Consider the following 18466-nt stretch of genomic DNA (forward strand, 5'->3'; position numbering starts at 1 on the left):
ACTCAGACGTATGGCGTGGACTATTCTGAGACTTTCTCACCGGTGGCTAAGATTGATACATTGAGAGTATTATTCTCAGTCGCTGCTAATCGAGATTGGGCACTTCATCAATTTGATGTGAAGAATGCGTTTCTTCATGGAGATCTAGTGGAAGAAGTATACATGGAACCACCACCTGGTTTTTCAAAGGGTTTTCATTCTCAAGATGTGTGTCGATTAAAAAGGCTTTATATGGATTGAAGCAGTCACCACGAGCATGGTTTGGGAGATTTACAGTGGCAATGAAAAATTATGGATACTATCAAAGTAACTCCGATTATACATTATTTGTTAAAAGGAGACAAGGCCTAGTTACATGCTTGATTATCTATGTTGATGATATGATAATCACTGGTGATGATACTGATGAAATAGTTCAACTTAGAAGAAATCTCTTCCAGGAGTTTGAGATGAAGGATTTTGGAAACTTGAAATATTTTCTTGGGATTGAAGTTCTCAGATCACAGCGTGGGATCTTTATTTCACTGCGGAAGTATATATTGGATTTACTGGCAGAGACTGGAATGTTGGACTGTCGACCTGTGGATACTCCAATAGCAGTGAATCATCGACTACATATAGTTGAGGGTGCAGAATCGGTGGATCAAAACCGATATCAGCATCTCATCGGGAAGTTGATATATCTGTCACACACAAGGCCTGATATAGCATATGCTGTGGGGGGTACTAAGTCAATTTATGCACAAGCCTCAGAATGATCATATGGAGGCTGCATTGAGAGTGGTTTGATATCTGAAAGGAACACTAGGGAGAGGAGTTCTATTTCAGAAGAATGGTCATTTGGACATAGAAGCATATACTGATGCTGACTGGGCAGGAAATCCAGTTGATAGGAGATCCACGTCTGGTTATTTTACTTTTGTTGGAGGTAATTTGGTAACATGGAAGAGTAAGAAACAGAAAGTAGTGGCTCTTTCAAGTGCAGAAGCAGAGTTCCGAGGGATCGCAAGAGGGCTGACTGAAGTTCGTGGCTTCGAAAGCTGTTAGCAGAAATAGGTTTTCCAGTAAAGGGAACATGCAGAATAAACTGTGATAACAATGCTGCAATAAGTATTTCAGAGAATCCGGTGCAGCATGATCGAACAAAACATGTGGAAATAGATCGACATTTTATCAAGGAAAAATTGGATACTGGTGCAGTAGTATTTCCTTTTGTCAAGTCTGAAGATCAACATGCTGATATTCTTACAAAAGCAGTTACTGGAAAAGCATTTGAACATGTATTGAACAAGTTGAAAGTGTGTGATCCCGCAATTCCACTTGAGGGGGAGTGTTAGACTGAGATAAGAATTCTGTTCATAACAGAATTCCTGTTTACAACAGAATTGTAGATTTAGAATATCTTTGAACTGTTTTAAATTTATTTAGCTGTAGAATACTTTTTTCCAGCTGTAAGTAGTTGTTATCTTCTTCTATTTTTTGAATTATGTACGCATATATATTGTAGAAGAGTTGTACTGAAAAATAAGAGTAAATTTTCCCAGAAATCTTTTTATTTTATTTCACTGTGGATGAACCACTTGAAATAAAAAGGTGGATCTACCATCGAAGTTTTCAATAAAAAGTTTTCGCAGACAAGCTGCTAATATGTTGTGACATATTTGTAGTTTAAAGCTACTAGTACGGTGTGAATAAACCACAAATCGATGCAGACAAGCTGCTAATACTTTCTCCGTTCTTACTGTCTCACCCCATGCAATGCAACATGACATACTATAACAGATTAGTATGGTAGTATTAACATGTTTATAACAAGTATATACAGTAGCAATTATCATGCTTATAACAGATCATAGCAGTAGCAATAAACTTGCTTAACATGTATTTCGTTTAGTATGGCATGTACATAGGTTCCTGGTATAGGTAAATGTTAGATGTATTTGCTAATCTAAGCCCATTTTAAGCCTACCCATATTTTTTAAAAAATATATTTATATTTATTTTAGTTTAATATTTAATAATTTTATATATTTTTATTTATTATAATTTTATATATAAACATCTTAATTTTTTTAATGGTTCCATTATAGTAGTATTATATATTACTATAGATTTAATTTTTTATGTGTTATAAATTACATAGTATATAAAATTAAAATATATACAATATTACAAAGTAAAAAATGGTCGGATCAGGTCGAGATTAGACCTTTCAAACAGGTCTAATTTTTTTGACCAAACTCTCCCAAATTTCGAGCAGACCTCTAGGCCTTGATGAGAAACTCAACCCTCGAATAGATCTATCTAAATTTATGAAATAATGAATTTTCAAAAATCAAAATTTATTATTATAAAAAATAACTATACAATACTTAATTTTTATTAATATATCAAATAATCTTATAGTAAATTCAGTACTTAATTTTCCAAATTAAGATCATAAGCTTCTTTTTCGATGTTGACTACAATATCACATAGGAAGTTGATTCTTGACAAGAAACTAGAAAAAATTCAATGTAATTGAGTTTGGTGTCAGAATAAATCAATTCAATTGAAAATATAATAAAACTAATCCTAATTTACAATTTTTTTTAAAAATAAAGTTAAATAGTTAGTTTATTTTTTAAAAAAATTATTTATTTTTAAAACTTAATCATAATAATAATGTTATAAAATAATCAAATAAAAAAATATTTAAAGTAAATAATAGATTAAATCAACAGAGAATTTTCTCGTATATCATTTCACTCATACAAGGGCTCTATTTATAATTCATTGTCATTTAATGCAACACATGTAAATGAAGCTTAAGTGCTTCGTTAACACATACATTAAGCAACTTACATATTTACTTTTATAATAAATGAGGGAGTTTTATCGGATTAAAATATGGACATCCACCTTTAATAATAATAATAATAATAATAATAATAATAATAGCAACTACCATTTGAAAAATCTAACTTTCAAGTAAACAACTACAATTATTTATGTAAATTTTCATTTATTAAAAGTTATTCGTTAAAATTCTCAATATAATTGTATTTGTCATACACAAACAATTTTAAATCAACCTAATATCTTCTATCATATCGATTCAATATTTTATTTTTGTTAATAATATTTAATGACTGAATTTTTTTTACAGCTGAATCTTAATTCAGTTGACATCAATATTGTTGCCAATGCAAGAGGATATAGGTTCGAGCATGTTGAATCACACTTATCTCCTATTAATAGAACATACAATATGGCAATCACAAAGTTAAATATATTCATAATACAAAAGGTTATGGAAGCTTATAAAATTACTTGAATTTTACATAATATTATCCCACCCAAAAAAATAATTATATCTCTATATAAATTTATATAAAAATTTTATCATTATAATATTGAGAGAGTGAGAAATGGATGACAAAGTTTAAGCCCGTATTATTTAAATGCTAGAAGAAAATTTTAACCACTGGACAAATCTTAATAAATAATTTTATATCAAAATCAAAATCAGATATATAAATTTTTGGCATAATGATAAATTTAGCCTTTAAAATTTACATATTTTTTTCAATTTGCCCCTATTATTATTTTTTAGCTAAATTGGACCCTTAACCTTTTAAAAAATCTTAATAAATAATTTTAAATGAAAATCAAATATCTAATACTTAAATTTTTGGCATAATGATAAATTTAGCCTTTAAATTTTACATTTTTTTAGTTTGCCCCTATTATTATTTTTTAGCAAAATTAGACCCTTAATCTTATAAAAATAGTTGAATTTGATCATTAACCTTTTAAAAAATTAAATTGTTGTTGTTTTAACAAAAATATTGGCTAAAATGTTAAACTTTTAAACATGACAATCCATATGTACTTCATACTTTTTTTTTGAATATTTTTATAATTTTAAAAAATTTTATTGATGAGACCAATTGTATTATGTCAGCATGAAATATATGTGAACTGTCACGAGGGTTTTCATGCCAACATCATTAAAAAATTAATGTTCTAGTCAACAATTCCGTTAAAAAATGGTAAATTAACTCTTCTTAAAAGGTTAATTATCAAATCCAACTGAAAAAAGACAAATGATAAATTGATAAAAAGAAAGTGTAAATATTAAAAATTAAATTTAACATTATGCGTATTATTATTTTTAAAAATCAATCCAATTGAAAGAAAGGATTGAAGCAACAATGGGACCTCGATCCAATATTTTTATTCCTTCATCAAATAATGATATTGGGCCTGACTCTTGTGCAGGTAATAGTAACCGGAAAGAAAAAAGCTTAAATAGATTTACTTTGATGGGTCAAGAATGTCTGGATCTGGGCTGCACCCACTATCCTAAATGCAAATGATATCCTTTTACGTCGGCTTGTGGTGTTTTTCTATTCTATTAAACGATGTATGGGATAACAATCCTTTTTCATTTCTTTGATCCTACTATTTTTGGAATACTTTGGCCCAAATTGTTTTTCTTTAAGTTAACAAGTTAATTCAATTATTAAAATTTTAACTAGTTTGTGTGGCAATCTATGTGTACTTGATTGTGGACATGCATAATTATTTTTGTAAATTTTATTGAAAATATTGAAAAATTTTATTAATTATTTTGAAAATTTATAAAGTATATGTGAACTGCCACATGGGCAAACACTTCGTTGTAGTTAAATTTAATAATTTAGTCTATTTCTCCATAAAAAAACAATTTGATTCAAATTTAAAGGTTGATGGTCAAAGTAATACAAAACGAAGAACTACGACTATAGTGACAAAAGAGATGAAGTTAGGAGCTAAATTTGTTATATACCTTTCATTTTTATTTCACAAGCAAGCTAAAAATATATGGGAAAATATTTGTTATACTGCTAGTGGAGTTTTTAGACTCCACGGGTTAAGGGGTTGACAAGTGTTCTATACAAATATAATAAAATATTAAAATATACATTAAAAAAAACACATGGCAATTTTTTGAGACTACTTGTAGAATAAAAAAATACACTACTAGTGTACCAAATACTAACCCAAAATATATTACAATTACCATTTATTTTATTTTTTAAATATAACTTAAGAACCTGTCATTTTGTCAACATGTTTGTACATGTGTATTTAAAAACTTCACCATCAATATGGCTAATAATAAATGTATTTATGGGCCAAGTGAAAAAACTTAGCGATTTCTTAGCTTCAAATCCGCCTAAGTTAGTCTTGCTCTCAAAAATGAGAATTCACAAAGGAAAAGTTAGTCTTGCTCTCGAAAATGAGAATTCACAAAGGAAATTCTCTAAGACACTGAATTAAAGCAAAAGCAACTAGAAAAGACAAAGGGCTTAAATCGAACAGAAAAGCCACAATAAAATGATAGCACACTAAGTGTTCGAGAAAATGCTCTCAAATATATTCTTTAACTTTTAATGAGGTGATTACAATTAAGGGGAATGACCTCTATTTATAGTTGAACTCTTCCAAATCCAACAGTACAAATTGAATTACATCAACGATTGAGATTAGTGTCTATCTACAAGATGGGAGTTGTAAGGGATTAAACTCTATACAATATTATCTCTTAAGATTTAATTAACCATGGTAACTCTAGTTTTACTAGAGTATTTCACTGGGCCACCAAGGCTTCAAGTAGATGAGTTTCTCCATGGATTCCACAAATCAGGCCAATTCAAGTGGGTCAAATGAAGCTCATTTAATCAATTAACCTCTATGGGAAGCTATGTATGCATTTATCACGAGCTTTGATCCGCGAAATGTGACATTCTCCCCTACTCATTCTCGTGATGCCCTCGTCATGTCCTCGGAATGACACCAGTTTGACTCGTCTTAGAATTGCCTCAACACCTCAACTGATTCCCAACTAATCTCTCTGTTGGGTAGTTCGCCTCTCTTGTATATCTCGTTCGCAAATGCCTACCACTCTTGCTTGCCCCGATCTTGACTTGCCTTGATCAAGATCCCCTTAATCCACACATATAGGCTTAGGTACGCCCATATTGAACACTAGGTTATGCTTGAGTATAGCCGCCAACTCCGATTTGTACCCTTCGAGTTACCCACTTCAGAACTTTGAAAGGATCCCTATGTCTTTTCCAAGCCAATAGTAAGTAATAATGTAAAACACTAGGAAAGTGTTTGAGATGTAACTTGCTCATAGAATTTACTCTATCCAACTGCTCAGTTTGCATCACCATTTTCCCTTAGAGTTCGATGCATAACCCATCTCTCTCATAGGTGGAAGCCCTATCTGTAACGACCCAAAATTCGTGGGCACCAGAAAAGTGTGTTATCAGGCCTCCGTCTTAGTAAACTGAGTCATAAATAATTATTAGAAGTAATTATGAGTTTAGTTGAGTACTTAATTAGGTATTAATTAGGTGAATTTATTCTAAGTAAGAATAATTAGGAAAAAAGATTAAATATAGTAAAGGGTAAAAGTTGAAATATAGATTAAAAGAAAAAGTAAAAATGACCAAATTGGAAATTATGCTAATTGGATAAATGAGGCGGCAATTGATGATAAAAATTTAAGATTTTTATTGTTTTATTATATTAAATTATAATGTATAACAATTGTAACACCCCCTAACCCCAAACCGTCGTCGGAACAGGGTTATGAGGCATTATCGGACCTATCAGACAACTTACGAATAATTCATAATTAAAATAACATTTATAGTATAACTTAATCATTAAATTCCTATAATGGACTCTTAAAGCCTAAAACATGTATTAAAAGTAGAACGGAACTTGTTCGAGTATTCCGAAAATTTTTCGTAAATATATATTTTTTAAATTTCGACAGTATTTCTACTTATTTTTACATAAACCCCCTACAAACAAAATCATATCCATTTCGAAACACAACAAATTCAACCAATTCAATATAATATTATTTTAAATTTATCAGTGTACTAATTAATTTGAAACGAATAAACTTCTTTCATTATAATTCTTAGACTTGTACTACTAACATTTTTAACCATTTATATTCAAAACATAATAACCTTTATATACCTCCTATGTACATGCCACATTACCAAAAGAAAATATACATCACCAAAAGTTTGCTGAAGTCGGGTCTGGCTTTGGATGCTGGCTCAGTACTTGATTTCTACAACCTGCGCACGGAAATAACCGTACGCTGAGTATGCATATACTCAGTGGTATCACTATAATTCACTTTATATTTAAATACATTAAATCACATACACATACTTTTACATTACAATTATCATCACTTAATGAACAATTCAATCTTTTATATTATCATTTGATTATATATATATACCATTATTATTTCTTTATTTCAATTCTCACCTTTCACATATGTCATATCATTCAAATTTAGTTTTATCAGTAAATTTATTTCATTTGCCCCTATTAACTTGACTCGAACTCGGCGGATACACAGATTCCAACCAACACACCAGTACTACACATTGTACCTTAACGGTACACAACACCTAAACAGTAATCAGTAACGGTAGCAATAACAGTAACAGTATTCAACACATAAAGTGTTGAATCTGTAACAGTAACGGTAACATTATTCAACACACAAAGTGTCGAATCGGTAATAGTAACAGTAGTCGGCATATAAATGCCTGATCAGTAAGTCGACAAAAACTCGTACTCTTCCATATCCTATGGCATGCCAACTATATCCAACTAGCCCAACTAGTTAATAGGGTATTTAATTCACTTTTCAGTACAATTTCATCTTAGTTCAGTATCAATTATAATTCCTTATTTCAATCAGTTTCATAGTATTGCAGTAATTCATTACTTCAGTAATTTCATAGTTCAATGCAGTACACATAACAATATTCAGTAACTTCACAATTCAATTCAGTACATCAAAAACAATATTCAATATTCCATAATTCAGTTTAGTGTCAGTCTCAATTTCAATACCCAATCATAAATTTTCATTTTACTAAACACTTACCTTAAAATACTTACCACACATAATTAGTAAATTAAACACATAATAATGATAAAATTTGAATTGTAGTGATACGAACCAGAATTCTCTTCGGATTTAATCCTCAACGATTTTTTCTTTTCCTTTTTGGGCCGATGCTTCAGGCTCGATATTAGCTACGAACAATTAAAATAATTTCACAATCATCAGCACAACACAATTTAATTGCTGAAAATTTTATCTAACTTTTATTTTAATTCCAATTTGAATCCTAACTAAACCTATATATTTTTCTTTCTCAATTCATACCCTTTTGCTACTCAATTTCTTGCCAAACTCACATTTAACTATCTAATTTTTATCATATTTTCATAATTTTGAATTTATTTCAATTTAATTCCTAAAACTCAAAACTTATAGCGTAGTTTACAATTCAATCCTTTATTCAATTCCAATCAAAATTTCTATCAAATAAACCCTCAATTCCATCATTTTTTTCAACATAAACCCTACTAAAAAATCTATTAACTTTCAAAATTTCAACTTAAATCCAAGAGTATTTCACTCTAGGATTCCAAAAACATCAAATTTATAAAAAAAAGGATTTGATTAAACTTACCAATTAAATTTCAAGCTTTAAAACCCTAATTTTCCCTTTCTTCTTTCTTTCCTTTTCTTCCCCTGTTTTCGTTTCGTTTTCTGCTTCTTTTCTGTTCTTCTTTTGTTTTTGTTTTTACTTACTTTACTTTATTTCTTTTATTTTAACTAATAATAACAATATATTATATAAAAAATCTTTTACTTATTATTTAAGCATATGTTTATTTTTATTACAAATGTACCTATATAATTATTACTATTACACTTGTCTTTAATCTTTACCATACATTTTTAATCTATTTAGTTTATTTAATATAATATCCATTAATAATAAATATCTAACATGAAACCATAAAATAGTGGTATACATTATAATTTAATATAATAAAATAATAAAAATCTTAAATTTTTATCATCAATTGCCGCCTCATTTATCCAATTAGCATAATTGCCAATTTGGTCCTTTTTACTTTTTCTTTTAATCTATAATTCAACTTTTACCCTTTACTATATTTAATCATTTTTCCTAATTATTCTTACTTAGACTAAATTCACCTAATTAATACCTAATTAAGTACTCAACTAAACTCATAATTACTTCTAATAATTATTTATGACTCAGTTTACTAAGACGGAGGCCCGATAACACACTTTTTCGGTTCCCACAGATTTTGAGTCGTTACACTATTGATAACTCAACAGGCTTCATATTGATTTTTTGTACCTCTAGCATTTCCAATGAGGTCTTCGTAGCACTCTGATCTACCAAGTCAATGTTCTTTCCATAAGGAACATTCTCGGCTAGCTGGATTGCTGACAATACGTTTGTTCCACCCCTCATGTCTCTACTTACTGGCACAATGCAATTTTGTTTTCAAGTATCCAAGATACATATACAATTAGCAAAAAGAAGTAACAGAGCATTAGTCTTGTCAATAAAATTCAAGCCAAGATAAGTCATAATCATTCAAGTGGTACCTCGAAGTCTTCCTTGCCTTTCCACTGATAAATTTGCAGTTCAACTCCTTATGTCACTCCCATAGTTGGGAGCTTTTTGGAGTTTTCTATCTTGATCATTTAGTTGATTTGCTAATTGAGACCAATTTTACCTATGACTTTCTTCAATATGAGCAAATCAAATGCCCTCGTATTGACAAGATCACTCTTTCTTTGACTTATGATGTTAATGTCCACATACACCAACCCTTTCTGCTTATGATCCCTCTTCGCTTTTGCAAAATTGAGTATCATTGATCCAAGCTTTAAAACCTCACTCTCTAGTTTCACTTCCTTTTCTTTATTTATTATGGACAACTTAGATCACTCTCGATAATCTCGTATCCAATGCAAACCACAACATAAGAAGCACTTCACTGGCTTATTTTCATTCTTTCTGACCCTTTTGGCTTCAACAGAACTCAAGATCGAACCAAGCTTCATCGATGCATTTTCTAGTTTATCATCCCCTTCGATGGCAAAAGTGCAAATTTCTTTGGACAATACTTCACTATATGCGGACCATCACAAAATAAGCATTTTATTGACCCCTTTGATTTTTTTCTAGAGCTTGCACTTCCTTTTATGTAGTTTCCAATTATTATCATTCTTACAATTGCCACCATTTTCATTTTTAACTTGTCCCTCTTCCCCACAGTCTCTCTCATCATTGCACGTCTATTTGGGCTTGGAAGACTTGAATTTGTGTTTTCTTGGACCAAGTTTAACAAAGGACTCCACCTTGAACATGGCTACAGTAAGCTCGGTGATGCCCTGTTGGTGCAACTCTTGTTTTGCCCATGACTTCCACCTATCCCTAAACCAGTTGAATATCCTATCCCTAAACCAGTTGAATATCTCTTTCTCACTCAAGTCAAAGATTTGAAACATAAATTCACTAAAGTCTTTAACATGCTCACAAAAAATCCCTATGGCGTATGTTAATGCAATCTAGCCCGAACATTCTCCTCGATATACTGTGGGTAAAACTACTTTTTGAACTCCTCCCAAGTTCCAATTGTAGTACCACATCATTTTTCATTTGTGGACCTCTGACGCCATCATATGAGACTGACATCAGTAAAATTATTGGAAAAAATATTTACCTTAGCGACCTTATCCTCGATGTCCATTGCCCAAAAATATAATTCCATCCCCAAAGAAAATTTTCCATATCCCTTGTAGACCTCGTCCTTTTATACTTTTTCGACTTGGGGACATCCATTTTGCTTTGCTTAGGGATTCAAGCCTAACCTGTCATCAAATGCAGTAGTTAACTCGGGTCAATTCCACACTTAAGGAGCTTGTTTTCTAAGCAATTTAGTATTTTATATTTCATTATCAGTATTTACGCCTTAGGATAGAAAGTTAATAAAAATAAGTGTTTTAACACATTTTGCAGGTGTTGTGACCCAATAGGTCGACACGGGCCTTAGGCTGTGCTAATTGGTTTAATTGAGTGTGTAAGATGAATATATAAAGGCCTAATTAATGTGGAAGCAAATGTCGAGTGATGCACAAGCTTCCTAAGATGTCAAAGCACCAAACAATCGACTAAGGCTGGAATTGGGTGTCGTGTTGTGTTATAGCCTTGATGTGGCACGACACACATCGACATCCTTCCCAAGTAATTCGAAGTTATTTTTATCCGCATAATCAAACTTATATAAAGGCCTAGGATGTGCCGAAGACCTAATTTGGGCTGCCAACACTTCTATAAATAAGACATTATGGGTTGAATGTAATTAAGTCGTCCTAGACGCCTTCAAAAACCCTCATAGTTTAGAATTTGTTTGAGTTTATGTTTTTTCGACTTTTAGATACTTTCTTGTTTTTCTTCTTTAATTAGTTTTGATTCAAAGACTTGTTTATTTAATTAAAATATTCATTTTATATTGTTCTTTTCATTTTTTTATTTTGTTATTCCAATCGAGAGATTTACTACTCCGCTTCCCATTTGGTACTCAATCCACAATTATTCACATATCTTTTCTTCTCCGAATGAATTATATTTCTCACATGGTTTAATCAATCGATGTTAAGATTATGAATAACAGGAGTGGCTAAATCCGTTAGGGAAGACTAACGAGTGGATGAGAATGTGACTAACAAAAGATTTGGGATTTCTAGGGTTGGATTAGTTGGTATAAATTATGAGTTTTTAAATTGTTAGGCGTGACAACCCTAATAAGCAAGTGATCATAGGCTAGACTAAATTGAAAGATAAGTCAAATCGAGTAAATCGTAATTTATCCTGGTTGAGAAAGTAAGGTCGGAAGATAAGCGAGTATCAACCAATCGATTAAGTTAATTTAGATTCGGGAGGTAATAATTGTTTAATCAATGACTAATCCACTCTAGACCCCTAATCTAAAGTTTTTTGCAAACCCTAAAGCGAGTTAATCTTCTTGATTGGTTTATTGATTTAATTTAATTATTTATCTTTCTTTGTAATGACCCAAAATTCACAAGCATCGAAAAAGTACATTATCGGGCCTCTGTCTTAGTAAACTGAGTCATTAAAAAATTATTTGAAGTAATTGTGACTTTAGTTGAGTGCTTAATTAGGTATTAATTGGGTGAATTTAGTTTAATTAAGAGAAATTAGGAAAAAGGACTAAATTGAATTAGGGGTAAAAGTTGAATTATAGATTAATAGAAAATAAAAAGGATTAAAATGGCAATTAAGCCATTAACAAGAAATGAGGCGGCATAAGTGATCAAAATCTTAGATTTTTATGTTTTATATATATTATATTATATTATTATATATTAAATAAACTAAATAGATGACAAATGTATGGTAAAGATTAAAGGCAAGTGTAATAGTACTAATTATATAGGTACACTTGTAATAAAAATAAATATATTCTTAAATAATAAGTAAAAGATTTTTTTAATATATTATTAATATTATTAGTTAAAATAAAAGAAATAAAGTAAAGTAAGTAAAACAAAATAAAAAGAAACAAAAGAAGAACAGAGAAGAAACAGAGAAAGAGACGAAAATAGGGGAAGAAAAAGGGAAAGAAAAAAAAGGGGAAAATTGGGATTTTAAAGCTTCATGTTTAATTGGTAAGCTAAATTTACCCCTTTTCTCTTAATTTTGACGTTTTAGAAGCTTTAAAACAAAGTTTTATTGAAATTAAGTGGAGGTTATGGAAGTTCATAGGTTTTTGAACATGATTCATGTTGAACAAGTTGTTAAATTAGGGGTTTAGTTGATAGAATTTCTAGTTAGAATAGGTAAAGAGATTAAATTGTAAATTAAGTTATAAGTTTTACATAGTTGGGGTTAAGTTATAAGAGGCCTTAAATTAGGGTTTAATTATGAATATTGAATAGTTGAGTTAAATATGGTAAGAAATTAAGTAGAAAAGAAGTATGAAATAAGCTAGAAAAGTAAGTGAGCTTAGTTAGAATTAAATTGGAAATAAGTAAGAATTGAATAAAATTTAATTATTTTTATTTTTATTATAATTTAATGCTGTAATTAATAGTGAAAATAATTATTATTTTCGTAGCTAACAAGGAAAACGAGACATCGGCATCAAAAGAAAAATAAAAGATCGTTGAGGAGTAAACGCGTATTCCAGGTTTGTATTACTATAACTTAATCTATTTAATAAATGCTATATTGAAATTGTATTCATGGGACATTTAAGGTAAAGTAAGTAATAACATTTGAAATTAAGTAAGAATATGTGTGAATATTGAATTATATGTGAATTGAAATAATAGATGTTTTGAATTGATTGAATATTTGAAATTGTTATGGAAATGAATTCGAATTTGGAAAAGTAAAATAATACCCTACTAACTTATCAGACTAGATTGGATACAAATGGCATGCCATAGGATTTGTGATGTGATGAGGAGATTTGTAGTTCGGCCGAGAAAATGATTATGTTATTATATGTTTCGGTTTATCCGAAGAGGCATCTAATGCCTTATTGGTGTGTTTGGGAGGATATGATATACTGGTGTGTTATGGAGGATTTATATTATTCCGGGTGTATTTAGGTTGGATATTCTGGTGTGTTTGGGTGGAATCCGCGTATCTGTCAGAGTCTGAGCCTTGTTAATAGGGTAAATAATTGAAATGAAAATTTGAAAATGAGATTGATTGATTTGGCACTATTGAAAATTACAAGAAAGAATGCATGAGTTAAATTATGAATTGAATTAGTATGTAAAATATATATATATGAATTTAAGATTTATGAAGTGATATATAAATATGTATATTTACTTTAAGTGATTTATAAAGATTATGGTCGATGTTTGAAATTTTATTATTCTTAAATAGTTTAATTTATAGTAATACCACTGAGTGTGAAATATTCAGCGTACGGTTGTTTTCGTGCGCAGGTCATTAGAGTTCAAAGTCCAGTTTAGCATCCAAAAAGATCTTGATTCCAACAAGAAAATTTTGGTGATGTATTTCTTCATTTTGTTTAAATGGCATGTACTAGGTGATTGTACACGAGTCGTATATATATATATGTTTAAATGATCTTGGTTGTAAGTAAATGGTTATGATCTTTTGATGATAAATATAGTTTAAAGTTATAAATTAGTAAACTTAGTATTAAATCTTGAAATGGAATGAAAGATATGAAATAGTTGTTTTTTTTTACTTAAACCTTTATAATTAAAGTAGTAAATCAATTTATTTAGCATGATTTAGTAGTGTTCTAAGGAATAAAATCTTTAATTGAAACATTGGTATTGGTTGTTTTTGGTTTTAAATTTATAGGGGATTTTATGTAAAAATAAGCAGAAATACTGTCGAAATTTTTCAAAATTAAAAAAAAAATTAGAATACTTGAACAAGTTCCGTTTTTTTATATGTTTTGGGCTTCGAGAGTCCATTATATGGATTTTGTTATTAAATTATACTATGAAATTTATTTAATTGTGAATTATTCGTAAGTTGTCTGACAAGTCCGGTAATGCCTCGTAACCCTGTTTCGGTGACGGTTTGGGGTTAGGGGTGTTACATTCTTTCTTTATTTATTTTTGTTAGTTATTTATTTTTAGTCCCCCTAGTCTTTATGATCTATCGTAATATGGGAATTAACTATTACTACTTAGACTTAATATAGGAATTAACTATTACTACTTAGTCTTATTTTTATGATCCTCGGAATACTTTCAGTATTTTGTTGTACAACTATATTACAATTTGACTCGTGCACTTGTGGACACTATCATTCTCAATTATTATATTTTTTGGGTGTTTTATTTATTCTATAAATGATAAGTCATTTATAGGCGGTCAAGTTGTTGGCGACGTTGTCGGGGAGGTTTCAGCAATAAATTTTGAAAATAATTTTTTGCAATTAATAAGATAAGTAGGAACGTTAATGAACATAATTTTTTCGTTTATTTTTATTTTCATTTTTTTTCAGGTCATTTGTGACCCAAAGCTCCAGCACTCCGATTGAACATTGCCTAGATCTAGAGTAACTACTCAGGCATAACTATTAATGAATGGGCTACGATCCACCTATGATTATAAACTTACCCCGAGAAAATTCATAATTCAAATAGCCACGAGAACACAAGAAAATAATCGGGAAGAAGTCCCAATGGCTTAATAGACGTTGCATGAGTATGCCTTACCTACCTTAAACACGGTGTGAGAAAGCATCGAGCAACCGGCGATTAACGCCAATAATTTGAGATAAAGACGGTCATGATTCAGATGATTCAAAACACATTGCAGTTTAAGTGAAACATGGTTGAAGATCCGAACTAACACTTGAAGCGATTTCTTCAACTATGCGACACCTTCAAATATAATGGACTATCCGACGATGCTATATGTCTTCGGTTATTCCTATTTTCATTATGTGATAACGCGGTCAATTGGTTAGACTCGTTAGAACCAAGTTCTATTACCACATAGAATGATCTCACAGAAAAACTTAAGAAAATTTACTCAATTAGTCGAACCATTAAGCTCCGGCACGAGATCATAAACTTTAAACAACTTGAAGGTGAATCTCTGTACGAGGCATGAGAGTGTTTTAAGACAATGCTAAGAAAGTGCTCACACCATGGACTACAAGCACGGCTCTAGATATAAATATTTTATAACGGTGTCGACGGACACATTAGATCTTGGATAGATGGAGCATCCGATAGATCTCTCATGTTTCACACATACAAACAAGCCTACAAAATTTTATAAGACATGATCATGAATTCGTATATGTGGCCTAACGAGAGATTCATGAACAAACCCAAGCCTCTAATAGAAAAAGAGGTAAATGAGGAAAACAATGATGCTTCATTCCAACAAATATAGAAAATGTTAATCATTTGGAGACACCTATCAAGCCGACAAGAGTGGAGCCACACTACGAAAGCCAGCTGGAGAAGGCAAGCCACATGAATAATAGGGGTCGAGACTAGAGGTGCTCATGGGTCGGGCGGCCCAGTCCGGCCCGGCCCGGCCCGGCCCAACGGCCCGCCTGAAATATAGGAGGGTTTGGGTAAAAATATAGGCTCAAAATATGGGTTTGGGCAAAAAAACGAGGCCCGTTTAGAAAACGGGTCGGGCCTCGAGCACCACTTTTTTGGCCCTGGCCCGGCACGGCCCGAATATATAATAAATAAATATTTTTATTTTTTTAATTTTAAAATATTTTTAAAATACTTTTTTTATTTTTTTTATTTTTAAAATAAATTTTTGGTGTTTATTAAAAAATGGACCGGGCCGGGCTCAGGCTTAGAAATTTTTTCTCGGGCCGGGCCTAGACAAAATTTTAAGCCCATATTTTGGGTCGGGTCGGGCCCGGGCCTAGGACGCGGGACGAAATTTTTTTCTGGGCCTGGCCCGGCCCGACCCATGAGCACCTCTAGTCGAGACCCTTATTCAAACACTTATAATCCCAATGGAGAGATCATTCAAACCTCAAGTGAAAAGGTAACCAAGAAGGCACAAACCAAACCCAAATGCAATTAAATTCTCTTTATCAACCTCCACCACTACAACAACATACTGATGTAATGGTCATGCTACGTGAGGTCAAAAATTCGATCAACTAGAAAGGGAGATGCAAACAATAAAAATGGACATTCAACAAGTCCAACCTACATGTGGATGATTTGAATCCCGAATGGGCAATCTCTGTGACCAAATGAGTCAGCTAATGACAATGTTTCAAAAACAAAGTGGTCAAAATCTCCTTTGTAATATAGAGAACAACCCTCGAAGAGATGCAAAGGAGCACGCAAAGGCAATCACATTGCGATCAGGCAGGTCACTAAGGCCGCCAATCACGCCAATCCATGAAGATGATGAGGTTCCTGAAGAGGTCAACCAATCCAAGGAAAAGGCACAAGCCGAGCTCCATAAGCCGATCGAGGAGGTAGTTGGACCGATATCTAAACTGGTAATGTCAAACCCTAACCTTTTAACAGTTTTACAAATTTGTCTCCGGGCTAGCTAGATTAAGCTACAACTATCCAAAAACATAGAAAGCATTAAAAATGAAACTAAAATACATACCATGCACACAAAAACTCCATGGCCGAACCTAGCAAGCTTCCATGGCTTCTTTTTCTTTGAATTTTTAGTTGAAGAAAGAGTAAAAAGATGATAACTTGATTTTGTTTTATTTTATTTATCATTATTTACCAAATTATCATTTTATCCTTAAAAAATATTCATAATTTCATTAATACCAAGCCATGTACATCCACTATCTTCATTAATGGTCTAATTACCACATAAGGACTCATACTTTAAGGTTCTATAGCCATTTAATACATTTAGCTACTAGAACTCAACTTTTGCACTTTCTGCGATTTAATCTTTTTTATCAAATTAAGCATGTAAACGGTAAAATTTCTTAATGAAATTTTCATATGGTAATACTAACATGCAGTAGACATTAGAATTATAATGAAATAAATATTTATACATTAGATTTGTGGTCTCGAAACTACTGTTCTGATTTTACTGAAAACGAGTTTTTACAACTTGACCCTCCAAAGCCAACATAATATCTCTCGATGTACTATTTTTCTTAGTCCTCCCACGGGTCTCCATTAGAACATTCTTTTTGTCGCATCCTTCCGTCATCTTAACCAATGCCTTCAAACATTAGCTCTAATACTAATTATCATAGGGTTAAAACTTTAGTCTGCTAAACCATATAGCTTTAGGCGATTTATTAGCTTCAAATCCGCCTAAGTCAACCTTACTCTCGAAAATGAGAATTCACAAAGGAAATTCTGTAAGGTGCCGAAATAAAGTGGAAGCAACTTGGAAAGACAAAGGGACTTGAATCAAACAGTAAAGCCACAAGAAAATAATAGCACAAGTGTTTGAGCAAATGGTCTCAAATGTATTCTTTAACTTTTAATGAGGGGGAAGGTCTCTATTTATAGTTGAACTCCCCCAAATCCAACAGTACAGATTGAATTACATCAACGACTAAGATTAGTGTCTATCTACAAAATAAAAGCCTTAAGGGATTTAATCTCTATACAATCTTGTCCCTTAGGATTTACATTAACCATGATAACTCTAATTTTATTGGAGTGTTTCATTGGGCCACCAAAACTTCAAGTAGATGAGTTTTTTCATGGGTTCCACAAATCAAGTTAGTTCAAATGGGTCAAATGAACCACATTTAATCAATTGACCTCCATGGGATACTCTGTGTGCACTCGTCGCGGGCTTTGATCCGTGACCCGTGACACTAACAAAATCTATGCTTACTCGAGCCCAACTTGATCTAAAATATGAACCTCAAAATTTACCCAAATCCATTCATATTTGTAAAAGATTAACACAATCCTGTTTTAAGTCAATTTATATCTTTTTTTTAAATCAAATTATAATTTTTTAATATAATATTTAATAATTTTATAGGTTGGTTTTTTCACCAAAAATCTTAAATATAGGCAACT

The 18466-nt window shown here is 31.3% G+C and overlaps 1 non-coding gene across 1 annotated transcript; it reads right to left on the bottom strand.

Moving 5' to 3' along the window:
• Window positions 1–15500: 15500 nt before the first annotated feature.
• Window positions 15501–15607, bottom strand: LOC121222814 (small nucleolar RNA R71). Its single transcript, XR_005920185.1, has one exon. It is a non-coding gene; the product is annotated as a small nucleolar RNA R71 (small nucleolar RNA).
• Window positions 15608–18466: the final 2859 nt, after the last annotated feature.

The sequence above is a fragment of the Gossypium hirsutum genome, chromosome D10 (assembly GCF_007990345.1).
Source record: "Gossypium hirsutum isolate 1008001.06 chromosome D10, Gossypium_hirsutum_v2.1, whole genome shotgun sequence".
Lineage (NCBI taxonomy): Eukaryota > Viridiplantae > Streptophyta > Magnoliopsida > Malvales > Malvaceae > Gossypium > Gossypium hirsutum.